Genomic DNA, 20,504 nt, shown 5'->3' on the forward strand with positions numbered 1-20,504 from the left:
AAGATTGCGTTATTTACTGGAAAAACCTGTTTCTAGTTGTTGTGTGGCTCAGCCCTAGCACACACCTTTAATTAAAGAGCTTTCTGCTTGAATATTATAAACGGAATTAAATAAAGTCAGCCAAAAGTCAAGAGGTGGAGCAAGGAACCAGTTGACCCAAAGGGAACATAGGATTATCATGAAAAAACCATAGAGAGTAAGAAGGAGACAGAAGGACACATAGAGAGATGCACAGGAAGTAGAAGGGAGGGACATTGAGTTTGAGGAGAGTAGTTTGAAGCAGTGTGGAAGAAGGCAGGAGTTTTCTGGGATGCTGTCTGAGGTTGAAGGTCAGCTGGGTGCTTTCTCTGCCTCTCTGAGCTATCAGGTTTTCACCCCAGCATTTGGCTCTCAAGTCTTTATTGATAAAATTGAATGATTGAGATTTTGTTTAAAAAACAACACATTTGAGTATAATGCTGTGGTTTTAATAAGAGGAGAGGCATATCCAAGTATGTGAGAAATATGTATGTGCACACTAAGGAAGTATCTTGGATAGAGACATTGAGTTTGGAGCCAAGAAGAAGACAGTGATGTAACAGAAGAAACCTTTTCTGTATATCTAATAATAAAGAGAAGTAAACTGAGACACCAAGAGACAGAAAGGGCTGGGTTTGTGTGTTTGTGACTGCTGTGGTCTTGGTGAAGACTTCCAAAAGGTTGAAGAGATGTGTGAGGTCATGTCATGGAGATTGTGGCCAAGTAGAAACGTCCCAGTGTGGGGCAGAAAGCCAAGAGAAAACACACAGCAGTGTAAATCCCAGAGGTATGCACAGCTCTGAGGAAACTCATACAACAAGCTTGTGCAATTGCTCGGTAGCACAGTGGTGGTAACCACTGAGACAGAGTGTTTGCTGAAGTGAAACTGAGTTTCCGTTGTGGATTCCAGAGTGGAGCATGACAGAACAGGGAGAACAGCAGCTCTCCATGCCACCCAGCAGGCAGATGTAGTGACAACTGTACCTATTTGTAAGAAGGCACATCATGATAAATGGTGGGGCATTTGAAAGCATCCATTATCTGTTCAATTAACATTCATCTTGCAGACTGTAAGGATGAAATTAAGCAAGACAAGTTAAAGATGCTGAGTGTTTTGTTGTTGTTGTTTACCTCTCTCATTGCTGTGACCAAATCTCTCAAGAGGCAACTTAAGGAAGTGTTTAACAGTTTGAAGATAAAGTCTATCATAGCAAAGCCATGCTGCCATGAGCATGAGGTGGATGGTCACATGGCATCTGCCCTCAGGGAGCAGTGAGATGAGTGTTGGCTCTCTGTTTGATTTCTCCTTCTAGTTCATTCTAGTTGCCAGCCCATAGGATGGTGTTGTCCACATTCAGAGTGGTTCTTCTCTGCTCAGTTAAACTTTTCTAAAAGCGCCCTCACCAATACATCCAGAGCTATGTTTATATGGTTATTCAAAATCAAATCAAGTAGATAATAAATATTCACCACCATGCCAAGAAAACCCTCAGGAAGTCAATTGTAGGAACAGCTTTTCTTTTTATTTCCGTGTGTGTGTGTGTGTGTGTGTGTGTGTGTGTGTGTGTGTGTGTGTATACCATGCCCTTGTGTTTATGTGAATGTGAATTCATGTATCCTTGCATGCACGTATGAAGACTTGACATCAATGTTGGATGTCTTTCCCAATGGCTGTTGAACTTATTACTATTAGCATTAATTAGTACTTTAAGACAGAGTCTCTCACTGAACCTATTCAGCCGCACTGTCTAGTCCATCAACCTTTGTGGTTCCTCCCGTCAGGCATCCCTGGCTCTTTACATGGGTTCTGGGCATCGAAACTCAGGGCCACACACTTGCACAGTAAGTCACAAAGCCATTTCCTCAACCTTGCAGTCATGGCTTTAACGAGTGAAGGAACACCACGGAACAAAATGTGCATTAATCTACTGATTTAGGGGTTGGGTAGTTCCTGTTTTGCATAGGTCCTAAGGTGTGCCATTATGTTATTTGTTTGAGAGTTCTTTGACCTTTTATTGTAGGCACTTATAAATATAAACTTTCTCTCAGAACTGCTTTATTATATCCCATAGGTTTTGGCATGTTGTATCTTGAAAATTTTCACTTGATTCTATTAATGGAATTTGTCTTTCTTTCTTAATTCCTTCAAAGATTTAATCTATAACTCAACAGAATTTTGTTCAATCCATGAGTTTGTGCATGCTCTGTAATTTCTCTTGATGTTGATTTCTAGTTTTACTCCATTGTGGTCAGATAGAATATAAGAAATTATTTCAATATTCCTATGTTGGTTAGGAGGCTTGTTTTGTGTCCTAGAATATGGCCTGTTTTAGAGAAAGGTCTCTGGGCACCTGAGGAGAATATATATTCTACAGCCTTTACATAGAACATTCTGAAGATGTCTTTTGGGTTCATTTGCTTGATAATGTCATTTAACTGAAATGTTTTACTGTTTATATTTTGTCAGGATGACCATTCTGTTAGCAATCAACCATAACAAAGAATGAAGTTTTATTATCTGCAGGAAAATGATATCACTGGAGACAATCCTATTAAGCAAACTGGGCCTGTTCAGAAAGACAAATACTGTGTCTTCTCTTGTTTGCAGTTCCTAGATTTCATACAGTCTAGATTTTATATAGATAGATACACAATCATGTATGCACATGTGACATGAGAGCAGAAATGGAACTGAAGAAAGACAGTCAGAGTAGGAAGATGTTGAAAATACACTCAGAGGATATTGAACTCTTGTATGCAAAAGTCCTTATGTAACACAGGATCATGTACAATGAGTATACATGATGAAAAGATTTTAATTATATAAAGTGTGTATCAACAAGCAGTAGTTCTTACAGGCTTCTTTAGTCCTTTAGGTTTCTGCAGATCTACTGAAGTAGGCTGTGAAGGTGAGGCTGTCCACATCCTTCCCTATCAACAAAGACTCTTGCCACTTAGACCAACATCTTTAGAAAATAATTAAGTCATTTTTCTCATATCCATTTTGTAACACCAAGTTGATAGCACAATGATATTTGGAAGTTTCTAGAAGCCAAACTTACATGAATGTAACTGGTCATCAATAAGCAACTGTGGACAACTAATCTGCTCCCAGCTTTTAGTTACCTTCATCAAAAATCTTTGCGTGTTTAAAACAGATTGGGCTAACATCAAAAATTAGTATGTGTTTAAAACAGATTGGGCTAGCATCCTGGAGTGGATAAAAAGGAGAAAAGCAGCTGAGCATGTGTTCATCTCTCTCTCTACTTCTTGATTTACAAGTGCTGCAGAATTTTGTTCACTGTCATGAGACATATAATGATAGCAACATATACATAACATATTATTTTGACCATTGTTGCAGTATTTCATTTGAATTCAATTACTTTAAAGACTATTTTTCATAAATCATTTTTCTTAAGGATACTTTTGACATGACAGAATTAGTGATTGATTAGTCACAGATCATTAAAATTTTTCAGTTCAATCAAAAAAGGTGGGTTTTAAAATTTTAATGTTTTGATGAGCATATACTCTATATATATGCATAATAATAGACACAGCTGATCATTATACCCTCCTTTGGCTCTTACGGTCTTTCTGTTCCTACTTATATGAAGTTCCCTGAGCCCTGAAGGGGGCGATATAGAGATCCTATTTGTGACTGAGCGCTGTAGTCAACACAGCAACAGAAGCATCTTGATGGAAATGCTGTTTTAGCTGAACCCAGGTGCTGCCTGCTTTGGCGGAGGGCCTCCCTTCTTCAGTTAATCCTTCCAGGAAACACCTGCACAGCCCCACCGAGGGTTGTGACCTTCACAGCCCTGCTGAGGGGTGTACCTCTTTGTCAATTTCAGAGCCCATCAAGTTGACAACCAAGATTAAATCTGATGACCTCCCTGAAGAAGTGGGAAGACACATGCATTCCTGATAAAGCCACATTATGGAGACAAGTATTTGTGGGTACTCAGAAGAAATGTCTTTGAGATAAGACATCTTTGGTTTGAGATGACTAGCCTCCAGCAGCCCTGACAACGGTAAACACAGACTGTATGCATATCTGCATACAGATTTGAACACACATTGGGCTATTTTGTGAGCATTTATGCTCATTTCTCTCTCTATGGCTGGTCTCTGGGCCTGGAGGAGCTGAGGTCTGTAGGTGTGTGTCCCCTCTAGTGGTCATGTTGGTTAACATGTCTGTGAGCCCAAACTCATACTAAAGCCAATTCTCCCCACCATAAGGCCTTGAACTGTAACAGTCTTGAGATATCCTGTGTCCCCTTTGTGCAACATCATTTGATTAGCTTCCTGCTGACTTGGTCCCACTGTATGACTGATAGGTGCTGGTGACTTTGTCCCATTTCTCCCCTGGAAAGAGTAGTATATAAGATGCTGTGCTTCTTAATAAGTTTGCTTCACACAAGACAGCTTATGCAAGACCTCCTGAGCCTACTTGTCCTATCTTCCTTATCTGCGATCCCCTGGACCTTCCTCCTCAGGACTGACATTGAAGAACGACCTGCTGGTCCAGGTCAGGTGAGAGTTAGCAAGGCAGCCTGAGGAAAAGCTGTTAGGCTTCCAGGGGGACCCAGGAAGGGGGTGGGGGTGCTGGTTTGGGTTAGGAAACACTGCCTTCTTCCTAAAACAGGCATTTAGACAGAGTAGTTCCACTCCCCTCCCTCCCATCTGAAAATACTTACTATTCACCTGGGACTATGGTTTGTTTGCATTTCCAGGTGACAGAATTCTGAAGTAACTCCTAAATGTGGTCAGAGTTAGAAGACGTGAGGGACCCAGCTGGGAGAGTCTGATTTCTGTGGCTGACAGTACCAGCTCTGAAGACGTGCGGGCCCACACTGAGTACATGGTGAACGCTAGTAACCAGATCCAAGACTGCCTTCTCTCACCCAGCAGGTGGGCATTCTGAGATATAAGGAGATAGAAAGAAGCTAATCTACGGAGAAGACACACTCCGGGACTAACATCCTTTGTTTATCGCTTTTCTCTTTCTAAGCACCGGATCAGCACCCAGTTAATAAAACAACACACAGTGGGAGGTGTGTGCATGATGGTGTGTGGTGTGTGGAATGTGCTGTGTGCCAAGTGCAAGAGTATGTATGTATATGATGGTGTCTGGTGTGTGGGGTGTATGGGAGATGTGTGTGTTTGGAGTGTGTGGGGGCAGTGTTGTTTGTATATGTGGTGTTATTTGTATGTGTGTAGATGTATGTGGTGGTAAATGATATGTGTATGGGATGTGTGTGTGTGTGTGTGTGTGTGTATGTGTGTATAGTGGTATCTGATGTGTGTGAGGTATATGTGTTTGGTGTATACATAATTTTGTGTATGCATTACAAGTGGTATATGATGTGTGTGTGTGTGGTTTGATATGTGTATATATGTGGTAGTATGTGTGTGATTTGAGTGTGTGGTTGTGTGTGCTGTGAGGTGTGTATGTGTGTGGTATATATATATTTATGCAAATTAATAGATAAGCAATGATAACTGCTTTAGAATAACCCCCTTGGGTCTTTAGCTTTTCCTCTACACTTCCTGGCTCTCTCTTAAAATATATTTTGATTGGTTAATAAATAAAACACTGATTGGCCAGTAGCCAGGCAGGAAGTATAGGTGGGACAAGGAGAGAGGAGAATTCTGGGAAATGGAAGGCTGAGTCAGAGAGACGCTGCCAGCCGCCGCCATGAGAAGATGTTAAGATACCGGTAAGCCACGAGCCACGTGGCAACTTATAGATTAATAGAAATGGGTTAATTTAAGATATAAGCACTAGATAACAAGAAGCCTGCCATGGCCATACAGTTTGTAAGCAATATAAGTCTCTGTGTTTACTTGGTCGGGTCTGAGCGGCTGTGGGACTGGTGGGTGAGAGAGATTTGTCCTGACTGTGGGCCAGGCAGGAAAACTCTAGCTACATATATTTATGCAAATTAATACATAAGCAATGATAACTGCTTTAGAATAACCCCTCTGAGTCTTTAGCTTTTCCTCTATACTTTCCTGGCTCTCTCTTAAAATATATTTTCCCTCAAAGGAAATTTTATTTAAAATTTAGGAAATCTCTGGTACTCAAAAGTTCAGAATAGTGAACCGGATCTCTGTTGTGGCAGCGGTGCTGACAATGAGGTACATTAAGGACAGCAGAGACAGGGCATATTCTAAAACAAACTCCACAGCTTTCATTTCTTTGTTCCTCACTGTGGCAAGCACAGCTTTATCCAAGAGAATGAAGAGGTTAGTGGAAGGCTAGAGAATGTATTTTGAAATTCAGGAGACTTGCCGAGTATCTATGAAGTTGTATGCTGGGCTCTGCATCTACAGTGGTGATTGAGAAGCTGGCATAGATGTTTTTTCCCCAATTACAAGCAAAGTTCTTGGTTTCTTGGAGTAAGTACTCCGGTAAGAAAGAAAGCAGTCAGTCACACCAATGAATGCCACCCCTGCAGTCTGGACAAGTGTTAAGTAGGCTGTGTGCACAGGACAACAGAAAATCCCGATGTCCAGCTGGACTAGGACATCCACAATCAAGATGCTGTCTAGACAGGACAGGGAGCCGCTGTGAATCTGTGGCCAAGCAGAGGACCCTGAGAAACGATGGGAAAGATCTGTGTTTGGGTCATCTGTCCATGAGAAGTCCAAAGAGAAATGACCTGGTCTGTCAACAATGACAGGGAATGAAATGGAAAGTGCAGCTAGAGGCTGGCAGAGCCACACAGGACATGACCAGGACATGAAGTGTCCAGAACGTGTGTGGCTTCCGATAAAAAGATAATGATACAGAAATGCTAGTGACACACAGGGACATTAATCGCAGAGCTTGAGAAGATGGGAAGGAATTATTACTCCAACCCTGGCAATGTTATGATGGTCATGGATAGAAGTTCTTACTTTATAGATACGTGCTCAAACATCCAGGAGTGGATGAGAGCCTGTGCAGTAGTGACTGTGACAGGAAACTGGGTGTTAGGAGTTCACGGCATCATCCTTTCCGTCCACACGGGGACTATTTTTAAAGCCACCGTGGTCAGCCTTCCTGTTACTGGTGCTGAGATGTTGTGGACATCTTGTGGAGTGGCAGGCATGTGTTTGATGATAGGAGCTGCTGAATTTTGGATTTTTTTCTCTGTTTTCCATACAGTTTAAGCGTCAGCAGAAGCCCCAAGTCTGGAAGCGTCTCTCTGAGGGGTCACTGGGGCTCCACCTAGCATTTCTTTCCCATACAATTCGGGTCTTTGGCGGTCTCTGAGCCTGTCTTAGTCATACCATCGTGGAAGTAACCATGACAAATGATTCCTTAAAGTGCATCTTACAGAATTAGAAATATGAAATTTAGAGTTCTGGAAACAAGCAGATCACAGGAAAGCTATTGCCGGCGTATCTGAATTAAGAAGAAACAGGAAGGGAAGAAAGACCTGGATGATAGAGTCTCTGCCTTGGTTCCAGGTCCTGGGAGCCAGAGTCCTTGTGGGTAGATGGCCTTCACCTTCCACAGGTGCTTGCTAGAGTTGAGGTCTTTGTCTCTTGTACAGGACAACCTTTGGGCATCGCAAGATATAATCAGAATTGTGTTCCACTGTGGGAACCAGAAGTTACATAGATTACCACAGTGTGGTGCATTTATAAGCTTGTCTACTTGGTTGGCCTGATGGCAACAGGGACCTCAAAACTGCTTCCAAACGGTCATGCCGCAGCTTATTTTCATACCCTGTGGGGATTCTGAGGCAGGAAGGCACAGCACAGAAACGCCTTTGCTCATCATCTCAATGGTATGTTGGCACACCTGAGGCACCTGGAGAGTTAGTGTCCATTCCCAGAGCATCTCATGAAAAGCTGGACTCTGTGTTCATCTTTCTCACAAGCACCTAGCCTCAACCGTCATTCAACAAGCGTGGAATGAGATGGCTGGCCAGAAACTGGCAGTTCTCTCTCTCCTTTTAGAGAGAGCAGCTGCAAACACCTGGGTTTTGTGAAGACCACTTGCCTTGGTGAGTTTAATTGCAGAAGCACATCTACAGGTTTAAAGGGAGGTAAGTGCAGCAGCCAAGCCGAGCTGAGTGGCTTGGAAGGGGCCCAGCTCAAACCACAACTCTCCGTTCATTGTCAGGGAACCCAGATCCTTGCCAGCAGACAGGGCACTGGGGATGAGTCTGGTCCAGGTCCACACAGCCAGGCTGTGCACCAAGGGCCCTCTGCAGCACAGCGTTGGAGCACAGCCCATGTCAGTACATCTGTTGCCTGTTCCTAAGCCTCTGCTGGCTACTGTTCTGCAAAGCCCTTTACAGCCTGGGCTGAAATCCCATCTCCATCTTCATCTGGGGCAGTTTGCCTCAGGGACCTTGTTCTTTACTTCATCAAATATTCCCTAATACAGCATTCACCAGGTTGTGGGGTGGTGTTGGCAAAGCCTGTCAAGTAGAGTAATATTTTGTTTCTCTAATGGTTATGATTTGGTTAATGCCCGCCCCCCAAAACAGCTGGGAATGTTTTTCACATGGCTTCATTGTTTCCTGTAGTATTTTAATATTATTTATTTATTTACTTATTTATTTATTTGGTTTTTTTGAGACAGGGTTTCTCTGTGTAGCTTTGGTGCCTGTCCTGGATCTTGCTCTGTAGACCAGGCTGGCCTCGAACTCACAGAGATCCACCTGGCTCTGCCTCCCGAGTGCTGGGATTAAAGGTGTGCACTACCACCACCCAAAAATATTATTATTTATTTTTATATTTGGTTGTTTTGAAACAATGTCTCACGTACCCCAGGCTGGCCTCTAACTCCCTGTGTAGCCAAGGATAACCTTGAACTCCTCAGCCTCCTCCCTCCAACTCCCATTCTCAGCCTTGTCTTCCAGGTTCCCACAGAAAAGCTCAGTAAGCACTGAACACCCAGTGGCTTTTCCAGCCCAAAGTTCCAAACACTCTTTCCCAAAAAAACATGGTCAGGTTTGCCACAGCTATACCCCACAACCCTGGCACCAACTTCTGACCTAGTCAGGTTCACATTGCTGTGGTGAAGGCCATGACGAGAAGCAACTTTGGGAGGAAAGGGTTTATTTCAACTTACAGCTTCCAGTCCATCTGCTAGGGAAGTCAGGGTGTGAGCTGAAGGCAAAGACTACAGAGGAAATCTACTCACTGGCTTGCTTTCAATCTCACATTAAGCTAGCTCTCATATTCAGCCCAGGCCCATCTGCCTAGGGATGGCGCTTCCCACAGTGGGGTGGACTTTCCTTCACCAATTAGCAATCAAGAAAATTCTCCACTGATGGCCTGCCCACAGACCATTCCAGTGGAGGCAATTCCCCAGTTGACATTCCCTCTTCCCAGGTATTAAGTTGATGACAATAATTAGCCATCACACAAGTGGGCACAAAAACACATTTATTTAAAATTTCAAGTACATCTGGTGACATGGTCATAAAGCTCAGAAGTCCTTATAACAAGATAAAATGATAACACCCACCTAACTATAGAAGAAAATGTATTGATTTATTCCAGTACTGGGATTCCAGAATGAGGTGTTCCCACTTGGCTTGTGAATTTTCATCGTAAGTCCTGTGCAGAAAATCTGGGGACCAAGACCAAGTTGAAACTTAACATCCAAAGAAACGAAGGTTTTAGGTGGAAGGTCTTCATCTTCAAGGCTCAAATGGGCAAAAGAAATGAAAAACCCAAGGTTTCCCTCCCCATTTCTCACTCCTACCAGGCTGTGAGCCTCCTAGGAGTGAGAACACCCACTGCAGCTGTCCCCAGGCAGAACTGGTCTATGGCATCAGCTGCCTGCTCCCTAACGGTCCTACCCAAGATCAGCACAGTCCTGGCTTCCTGCACAGATATTCAGACACTTGATTCCACAGGGTAGCTCCCTATAGCAAGTGAATGCTAATAGGGTTATACTTCTTAATGATTTCAAAGCCTCTAGAAGCCCTGATTCTCACAGATATGTAGGGAGCATCTGAGCAGGGAGGGTAGACAGGGAGCCTATGGTTGGCTTGTAGCGACCTTGAGAGTGTAAGGTCCCACTGTGAACCTGTGACCTAGAGGGGCTTGAGGGAGGATCCTGCAGGATCTGCACCTCAGGAGACCCACCTAAGATCACCTGCATCCTTGAACTTCACCAAATCAGCAGATTTACAGTATCTACACCAGTTTCTTAGTACAACCTACTTAACCATCTTCCTTCTTTCCTCCCTCCCTGTAGATGAACGGTCTTGTTAAATAAGAAACACAGAGCCAATGCAGAGATGAAAGCCCAAGAGGTCAGAGCTAAGAGCCTTACCCTTCACTGCTGCTGCTGTCCTCTTCAGCAAGAGACCTACTTCCTGTCTGTTTGTCTTTTTTTTAATTGACTTTCTATTCTGCCTTCTCATTGGTTGTAAACCCAACCACATGACCTCCTTGTCACTGCCTGTCTGTACAGACCTCCAGGTCTTCTATGGTTGGTATTGAGATTAAAGGCGTGTGTCTCCCCACTGTCTGTATCCTTGAACACACAGAGATCCACCTAGCTCTGCCTCCCAAGAGCTGGGATTAAAGGTGTGCACCACCACCGCCCAGTTTCTGCTATGGCTTGCTATTAGCTCTGACCCCTAGGCAACTTTATTTATTAACATACAAATAAAATCACATTTCAGTCCAATTAAAATATCACCATACCTCCCTCCCTCCCTCCCTTCCTTCCTTCTTCCCTTCTGTCCTCCCCTTTTTTCCTCTTCCTCTTCTTTTCTTCCCCTCTCTCTCCCTTCCTCCCTCTCTCCTACACCCTCTCTCTTACCTTGTGCCTTACCATCAGCAGATTCTGCCCCAGTAACTTTTCCTCTTGCCCATGGTTACTGCCCAAGCCGGTGATTGCCCAAAGCTGCCCTTTCCCGCCTAGTCTGCTGCTTGTCTGTTTAGTCATTGAGCTGTTTCCCGTTTGTCAGAATTTCTTGTGTTCAATCATTTGTATAGCAATGAAAACACACACCATCTTCCCCACCATCCATCAGAGAAAGAAAGGAAGAGAGGAAAGAAAGAAAGAAAGAAAGAAAGAAAGAAAGAAAGAAAGAAAGAAAGAAAGAAAGAAAGAAAGAAAGACAGACAGACAGTGCTTCTGGTCTGAGTCGGGCTTTGAGGATGGGAATGCCCCACCCTTTTCCCCAATGCTGGCACCTTCCTTCCTCCCCAACAACATCCACCTTATGTTCATTGAGCTTCTTTCTTTGTTTTCACCCCTGCCACCCCTTCATACTTTTCTGGCAAGAGGAACTCATTTTTCTGGCCACTCTATTTCTACCTTAGACCCTAGAGATAGAGATTTCCACACACAGGCTTACCAGGAGGCTTAGCAATTTCTTTGAGTTATTTTTCCTCTTTGTTTTTGTTTTGTTTGTTTGTTTGTTTAAGACATGTGCTTGTGTGGTCTATGTTGGTCTCTAACTCTCTGGGTAGCTGAGGGTGACCTTCAAACTGACCTCTTGATCCTCCTGCCTCCACCTTCCTAGTGATGGAATTACAGATACCCACTACTAACCATGGGTTATTTTTATTGTATCTATGTTGGTTCCCTCTGAATACCATAACAAATTAACACACATTTGATGGCTTAAAACTACACTGGTGTTTTATTTAGTGTTGGAAAAGTGGCTCAGCAGTTAACAGTTCTTGCTATTTTTGCAGCGGACCAGGGTTCAGTTCTCAGCATCCACATTGTGGGTCACAAACTCTGACACCAAGCATGCACATTATGCACATTGTGCACACATATGCATGCAGGCAAAACACACATACAAATAAAATAAATCTTTAAAAAATACTTTGTCTTATGTGTATACATGTGTAACTGAGAATATACATGTGTACCACATGCATGTAGCACCAGCAGAGATGGGAAGAGGGCATCCGATCCCCTGGAACAGAAGATAAAGGCAGTTGTGAGCCACTGTGTGGGCACTAAGAACCAAACCCAGGTTTTCTGAAAGAGCAGGGAAAGCTTTTATTCATTAAAATGCTTTTAGCCATTTCTCTAGTCCCCCAAATAAATACATCTTTTTCTAGAAAGTTTTATTTTACAGTTCTAGAGACCAAAGTCAGGAATCAAAGTATTGATTGGGCTGCTGTCACTCACAGGCCATAGGCCACAGGACCCCTTCCTAGCTCTTCCAGTGACTAGTGTTCTTGGGCATTCCTGAACTGGTTATCTCTTCACCCTGAGCTCTGCCTCCATGGGAGTGTCTTCACGTGGCCTCTCTGTACATGTGACTCTCTGTGTCCTCATCTTCTCTTAAAAATTTTCCCGTGACTGGCTTCCAGGCTGTCCTATATCTGAGATAATCATCTTGATATCCTTAACCAGCTTGTGCTCATTAATTTTTGTCAATGTGATACAAACTGGATCATCCAGGAAAAAGGAACCTCAACTGAGGAAATGCTTCTATCAGATTGTCTGTAGGCAAGTCTATGAGGCATTTTCTTGATTCAGTTTTCATGTGGGAGGGCCCAGCCCACAGTGGGCAGTCCCACCCCTGGTCAGGTGGTCCTGGGTGACATAAAAAGCCATGGAGATCAGAAGCTTAGTTTCTGCTCCAGATTCCTACCTTGAGTTCCTGCTGTGACTTCTTTTAATGACCAATTATGAGACCACATAAGTCAAATAAACCTTTTCCTCTCCAAGTTGCTTTTGGTCAGTGTTTTATCACAGCAATAGAAAGCAATCTAGAATACAATTACATCTGTGTGGACAGTGGAGCCAACTGTGGTGACCTTACCTGATTCCATATGGAAGTCAGGTTTGGAAAACTCCATTTAATCTACCACCTAACTGAACTCAACCAGCTGGCATTGTTCCTCTTGCTCAGCCATGCAGTTCACTTCAACAGCCCTCAGACATCCGCGAGGGTTTCCTCTTTGTAACTGAACACAATGGCTCAACATCTATAACTAAAGTTGTAGAAAGCACAACTTAGAAGCTGAATGAACAGATGTGAAAGCATCACACAGCCCTGGAGACAACGCCATTACAATCACGCACAGGATAAGGCTCTACTCCTAAAGACACCCTCATGGAGCACTGTGGTATGTTCTCCATTCCCAGTCATGGCTTCTCGAGGTCCTGACATGATCTTCCAGAAGCAAGAGCTGGAAGGAACTGGAAGAGTTGTTTCATCCCCGTTGCTGCCCAGATTCTACAGGTGAGATGTGTAAAGAGGAAGGCAGTGGCATTCCCAAAAAGACAACTACCTGAAACTGGGTAGAGATACAGAGTAGATCTTGGCTAAATGTCTTCCTGATGTTTAAAGTCAAGATCTGTGCCACTGAGTGTGGAAAAACTTGTCCCAGAGAAGAGAAGGTTCAGGCGCAGGGCCATGTGTATAAAGCTGTGCCCCAAATGTCACTGAACGTGTCTCACATAGCCCCATCGGTTGCAGCCTTCTCAGCATCCTACAGACACGGCAAAGTTGTCCACCTCTCAAGACTCTGATCTGCTTATTCTTGTGCATGAATATTTGAATATGTATGCACCTGGTCTTCTCATAACTAGATATTTACAGTAAGATTTCCTCCTGTATCACAACTCTTAACTGAAGCAGTCACTCTCATTGGACTCAATTCCTTTCTCTTATTTATTACTTTATTTCATTTTTATTTTTGGTGCTGGGTGTTGAACCTGGGGCCTCATGTATCCTAGGTAAGCACTCTACCACTAAGCTGCATGAGCACTTCATCCCTAGCACTGTTCTTTGTGTAGGAATTCCCTCTTCTTATTTGACTCATCATGTGGGGTTTTGGATGAAAAACTGTCCCCCATTGGCATAGGTATTTGAACCCTTGGTTCCCAGGTGGTGACATTGTTTGGGGAAAGTATGGAGCCCCTAGGAGGTGCAGCTTAGATAGAAGAACCACTTCACAGGAGGGAGGCAGGCTCTGAGAAGGTAAAGCCTTGTCTCAATCCCAGTTCTCTCCCACCCCACCTGCGTGTAGATTAGGATGAGATTTCTCAGCTTCCTGCTGTCATACCATTTCTACAATTATGGACTCTAACCCTCAGGAAGTATAGGAAAAATAAATGTTTCTTTTTCCTTAACATTGCTTTGGATTGTGGTATTTTATCACAGCAACGAAAAGTACCTAATACACACTGAGTCATATCTCTTATCTACAAAGTCTCAATACTGAGAGCTAAACAACATTTTGCAGTGTTTCTGAGCTCAGGCCAGTACAGAATACAAGAGGGTCTGCAGCACTCTGCTTATCTTCAGCGAAGTCTTAAAGAAAATAATCTTCATATTTCCCCACATATTGGTCACACTTGTAAAGGAAAAAATAACACTATTTTGTATGAATAGGCCACATGGCTAATTAAGTCCTGACCTCTAAAATCTCTAAAATGCCATTCTCTTTGTAATGCCAAGGAGTTTTGTTTATCTTTCTTGTTGCTATGAAAATGTTACACCTCTGCACAAGTGGATTTTTTTGTCATTTTTTTGTTTTGTTTTATTTTTAAATTTGGAGTGGAAGAGTTAGTTTTGTTTTGAATTAACTGACCTAAAGGAAGGCTCACACAACTAAGAACTTCTGTGCCTGTTGTACCATAGGAATGCCAGGGCCTGAGGGGATGGTTTAGTCAGTGAAGTGTTCCCTGTGCAAGCATGAAGACATGTTCCCAGACCCATCCAGGCCTGGTATGCATATATAACCCCAGTGCTGGGAGCTCAAGACAAGAGGATCTCTTGGGCTTGGCCATTTGCTGACCTCCAGCTCCAGTGAGAGACACTGTCACAGAACATAAGACAGGAAGTGACAGAGAAAGACATTGTAGGTTGAACTCTAGTCTCTACATGCACACAATATGCTTATGCACATGAACACACACTTTCTCTCTCACACACAACACACACACACACACACACACACACACACATACACACACACAGTATGCCTCTGTTGAGGCAGTGGGCAGTTGAATCTCTTTCAGTTATGAAATTTCAAAGGAGCAAGTACTGGGAGAGTAATTTATGACTCTTATGTACATAACTCATATTAGAGTACTTTTGGATATTTTGGCAGATGAGTCTCTAATATTTATGGAGAAACATTTCCCCACATTCCAGGAACTTTGCCTGGGAAGAGATGAACAAACACTTACTCATCCCAGAGAGGACACTGATGACTGGGTAAAGCATAATTCCAACCAAGTCCAAAATAGGGAACCAACAAGGGTACTGGGCTTACCTACAAAACATGGTGAAGGTATAGGACCATTGGTGAACCCACAAAGCCACACCTCTGGAAGTCTTACCCGAACATGGATGACTTTCCCATAGGTTGCATCCATGAAGTCCCACCTTCTACACACTGTATACTCCAACAATCAGAGTAGAATAACATACAACTGACTAGGAGGTGCAAGAGGGAATCTCTAGCATGTCAAAAGAGAATCCAGTGACCCCCATTCTAGGAGGGAATGTCAACGGTCAGTGGTAACAGGCCTACTTTGGAGGTATTGTCCATAGAGTCACATACACTTTTGATGACAATGGTAACAGCTGTTACGTTCAGATGAAAGTGCCTCACCACATCCCTAGATCAACTCTTAGTCTAAAAGCTGCTCTTTTTTCACCTGGCATGGTGGCATAGGCGTGAAATCCCAATGTTTGGAAGCTGAGGACAGGAGGCTCAGTCTGTACTACCTGTCAACACACAAACAATAACAACAAAAACAGTATTGAGTTCACTGGTGCAGTGGAAAGACCAATTTCTTTCTGATTGGATTTGATACCTGGTCAGAAGCCCAAGGCTGGGGAGGTCATTAGGCCCTAGTAGCTGGCCTTACTGGAGATGGATGAATTTACCCTATTGCTGCTATCTTTCACGGACGTCGGAATCCAGCATCTCAGACATTCCAGCATGGATTGAAGATCAGCTGCTCGCCAAGAATTCTCTACGCCTTCAGCATTAATTTGGGACAGATGAGCCATTTGTCCTGCTGGACTTAACAGCTATTAGGTTCTCAGCCTGTTCAGCCTATGCAATATAACCTGATCTAGTAAATCCCGGCTATGGCACATGTTCATCCTGGCTGTTACAGAAGGTTTCAGCAATTGTCCTTCTCCACAATGTTTTTTTTTCCCCCTCTTTCTCTGCATTTACTTCCAGGGAAGTCCATGATGTGTACACAAATTCTACTGCTTAAAAGTCAAAACATTGTTCCAGTTTCTGGCTTATTTTGCTTAGATACTGCCATGCCTCCCTTTCACTCTGAGCTTAGCTTCCAGAGCTCTTTGGTGGTTGTATATTTTTGCTAGCATTGAGTAAAAGCCTTTAACATTAGCTCCTAGGACTCAAACATTTACATCAAAGGATTTTCCTTCTGAATAGCCTCTCTCCAAAAGAATCCACAATCATATCCAAAACCCAGCAGGCAGAGCATTCATTTCTAGAACCTGCTGATATTTTCTCTCTAAAAGCTCTACCCCCTAGGGGAGCACTGAGGTGGGTGCTCCACTGCCTGAACACAGGGGCTAAGAGAGGACTGAGTCTGATGAAGAGCTGCCCCTAGAACAGAAAACCTGACCTGATGAAGATATCAACAATTTGATGATTCTAAGTCCTCAAAACTAGGAGAAAAAGACTGAAGAGGGGCTTGATATTTTAAATAAGAAACGTCCCCCATAGGCTCAGGTGTTGAACACTTGGTCCCCAGTTGGTGGCACTGTTTTGGGAGGTTATGGAACCTTTAGGAGGTGGAGCCTTGCTGGAGGAAGAACGTCACTGGGGGTGGGCTTTGAGGGTTTATAGCCTTAGCCTGGTCCCTTTCCTGCTCATTAGTTAAGAACATTCATAAAATGTGTTGGGGCAAGAACTGAAATTGCTAGACAGAAGGGTTCTGGGATTTTCTGGCCAGGCAACCTATTGAGAGAAGATCCTGTCTCAAAAACCAAGGGGGATGGCGCCTGAAGAAAGATACCAGATGTTGACCTCTGGGCTCTGCACACAAACATGCATGCACATACCAGCACATGCACACAGGAATATGAACACACACATGAAACAAAGTGTGGGCTTCTTAAGAGAGTTATATCTGTGTGTATCTCATTGTGTGGAAAAATATGATGGTGGGAGGATTATTCCTGAGTTAAGATGAGAGACGGGGAATTCCAGGAATCGATTGAAAAAATCCCAGAACTGAATTTGCTCTTTTTTGTCATTATACGGGCTTTGGGGTCTGGTATGACATCAGATGCATATGGGAGCACCTGTTTTGCAAGGCTAAACACATGGAGATGCCACTATAATGAAGCAGAGAGCAGTGACATGCAGTCATCGCGATAGATCAGTCACATCAGAGCTGCTGTTGGGTGGTCTTGTGTATTTCCTGTTCCCGAGGTCCTGTGATGTTCTTTTTATGATTCAGTTCTGTGATTGTATCAGCCTTGAGACCCCATTCTTTCAAAGCTAGGAAGGTTGATTCCTTTCACCTGAGAAAATGCTGGCCCCATGAGCAGTCTGTAGTATAATAGGTCTTTATGTCGCTAGCTCTCTATAATGACACAGAAACTCTTTATTAATTATGAAGGCTTGACCTTAGCTTAGGCTTGTTCCTAACTAGCTCTTAAAACTTAAATTAATCCATTTATATTAATCTACATTCTGCCACATGGCTTGTTACCTCTCCTCAGTACTGTACATCCGACTTCCTCCATGTCTAGCTGGTGAATCTCCCATGCCTCAGATTCTTTCCCAGAGTTCTTATCTCTCCCCAGAGGTTCTGCCTATTCTCTCCTAACTAGCCATTGGCCATTCAGCTCTTTATTAAACCTATCAAAAGGTTCCTTAGGCAGGTGAGGTAAAACAGAGACACATCTTCACACAGCGTACAAAAAGATTTTCCCAATATCTCCACCTTTTAGTTCCATAAAAGGCTCTTTCTCTAACATCAATAAACTATATACAATAAGAATTACTGGGTAAGAATTACATTCATAATATTCAGTCCATTTGTATTTGGTAAATTTGGAGAAAATATTCGATTATCTATCCTATCTTGGTGAGTCCAAAATTTTGTACCTAAATCACTTTCTATCTTAATTTGTATTACCAAACTAAAAATATCTTTTTAGACCTTAAAACATTTTCTTAGTTAAACAATTAAGCTTTTATGCCTTTCAACCTTTATAAACTTTACATCTCTTTTGTGAGTTTCTTTTCTGAATTTGGTAACAAGAAAAACTGTAAGACTATAACTATTCAACCCCATCAAAGACCCGAGAAGGATAAATATTGCCTGAGTAAACAGGAAGTACAAAGCAAGACATTTCTAAAACTATAGAAATGACAGAGACAGCTGACTGCCTGGACAGTCACCCAAAGTTCCTCTGTAACATTGGAGCATCCATATTTGGCCTACAGGCCCAGAATATTCGACAGACTTTTCTGTGAAGCAGGAATTTTGAAGGACTGGCCTACCTTGTCTTGGCAAAGTTCAATAGTCAACTTTCTTTGTATCCTGCTTGTCCAATTTGGACAGCATACTGTCAGCAGTTGAGGCAAGGGCCATTTCTTGCCCAATTGCTAACTTTGACACATTGAAAGCAAACTCCATATGGAGATTCTTCGATGCCCATCATGTGCTTTGAAGTAGATTGGTGCTGCCAGAAGCAGATGTGCTCACTGTCATGAAAAGCCTAATGTTATTAAAACATCTTAAATGCCATATTCTGTAGATCTCTGAAGTGTTTTAATACCACCTACCTATCTATACTATATCTCTGTTTAACCTTGAAAACATACCTAACATGACTACAAGTTTTGACTGTTATAGTTACTAACTACTACTAATCTGCATTTCTTAATTATCCTGAACAGTTTATAATAGTAGCTTTCAAGGACTGTTATGGAATATAAAGTTGAAGATGTGTTACATTTGTTTATGCTGTGGAACATTTATTTAATGATACAAAGATGTGTTGCATTCTTTCTTGTTGCATTCGTTTGTTTCATTCTGTGAAGCTGAGTTACTTTACCTGTTTAAAACACCTGATTGGTCTAATAAAGAGCTGAACAGCCAATAGCAAAGCAGGAGAAAGGATAGGCAGGGCTGGCAGGCAGAGAAAATAAAGAGGGGAAATCTGGGTGAAAAAGATCAAGAAGCAAGAGAAGAAGGAGGAGGACTCCAATGGCCCACCACACAGCTACACAGCAAACCACAGCATAGGAAGTAAAGAAAGGTATATAAAGTAGAGAAGGATAAAAGTCCAGAGGCAAAATATAGATGGTATAACTTAAGTTAAGAAAAGCTGGCTAGAAATAAGCCAAGCTAAGGCTTGGCATTCATAAGTAAGAATAAGCCTCAATGTACACTTGTTTGGAAGCTGGGTGGTAGGCCCCCAAAAGATTAAAAAGCCAAAGAGTAAAGAATAAAAAAACAACAACCAAGGACTAGAACTTTACATTATATTTTTAAATGAGTTGTGATGTATGATATTTTGTTTGTGTTTTGGCAAATAAAGCTTGCCTGGAGATCAGAGGGCAGAGCTAGCCACTAGCTAACCATAGAGGCCAGGCAGTGGTGGCTCACACCTTTAATCCTAGCACTTGCAGGGAGGAAGCAGAAAGATCAGGATATACATGCTTTATATTGGACACCAAATATAACAGGTCTTTCTTTATATTGTCAACTCTCTATTAATGACATGGAGACTTTTTACTATTTGTGAAAGCTTGACCTTAGCCTAGGCTTGTTCCCAACTAGTTCATACAACTTAAAGTAAAACATTTATATTAATCTACACTCTGCCTCGTGGCTCATTACCTCTCCTCAGTACTGTATGCCTGACTTCTTCTGTGTCTGTATAACAAACCTCCCATGCCCCTGATTCTTTCCCAGAGTTTCTATCTCTCCTTGGAAGTTCAGCCTGTCTTTTCCTGCCTAGCTACTGGCCATTCAGCTCTTTATTAAACCAGTCAGAAGGTGCCTTAGGCAGGTGAGGTTAAACAGAGACACATCTTCACACAGTATACAAAAAGGTAATCCCAACACTGGGACAGTGACTGCTGCTTTAACCCACCTGCCCTGATACTGTAAGCTAGCCCCAATCAAATGTTTTCCTTTATAAGTGTTGCTGTGGTGGCTCTTCACAGCGATAGAAACCCTAAGACACCTACTAATTCCAGGTTCCATGTGCTGGAAATAGGGGAGCAACATCTGCCTGGCCCATTGACTACTGTCAAGATAAAATAGTGACTGTGTGGAAATACTGCAGAAGCCCAAAGAGAACACACTCTGACCTTAATTACCACACTAAAATCTAATTTAACAATTTTCCTTCCATAGTTCTAGTTCAAAAACATTTCAAGGGAGGCAGTTTGATGGGATGAAGACAAAGTACTAGTCTTTTTTAAAGAAAAAAAAAAGTTACCTGGGACTTTTAAGCAGAAATTAGAGCCCTGGAAGACAAAGAGAAGGGTCAAGTCATATTTTAAATGCTCTG

Source organism: Peromyscus eremicus, chromosome 19 (assembly GCF_949786415.1).
Source record: "Peromyscus eremicus chromosome 19, PerEre_H2_v1, whole genome shotgun sequence".
Lineage (NCBI taxonomy): Eukaryota > Metazoa > Chordata > Mammalia > Rodentia > Cricetidae > Peromyscus > Peromyscus eremicus.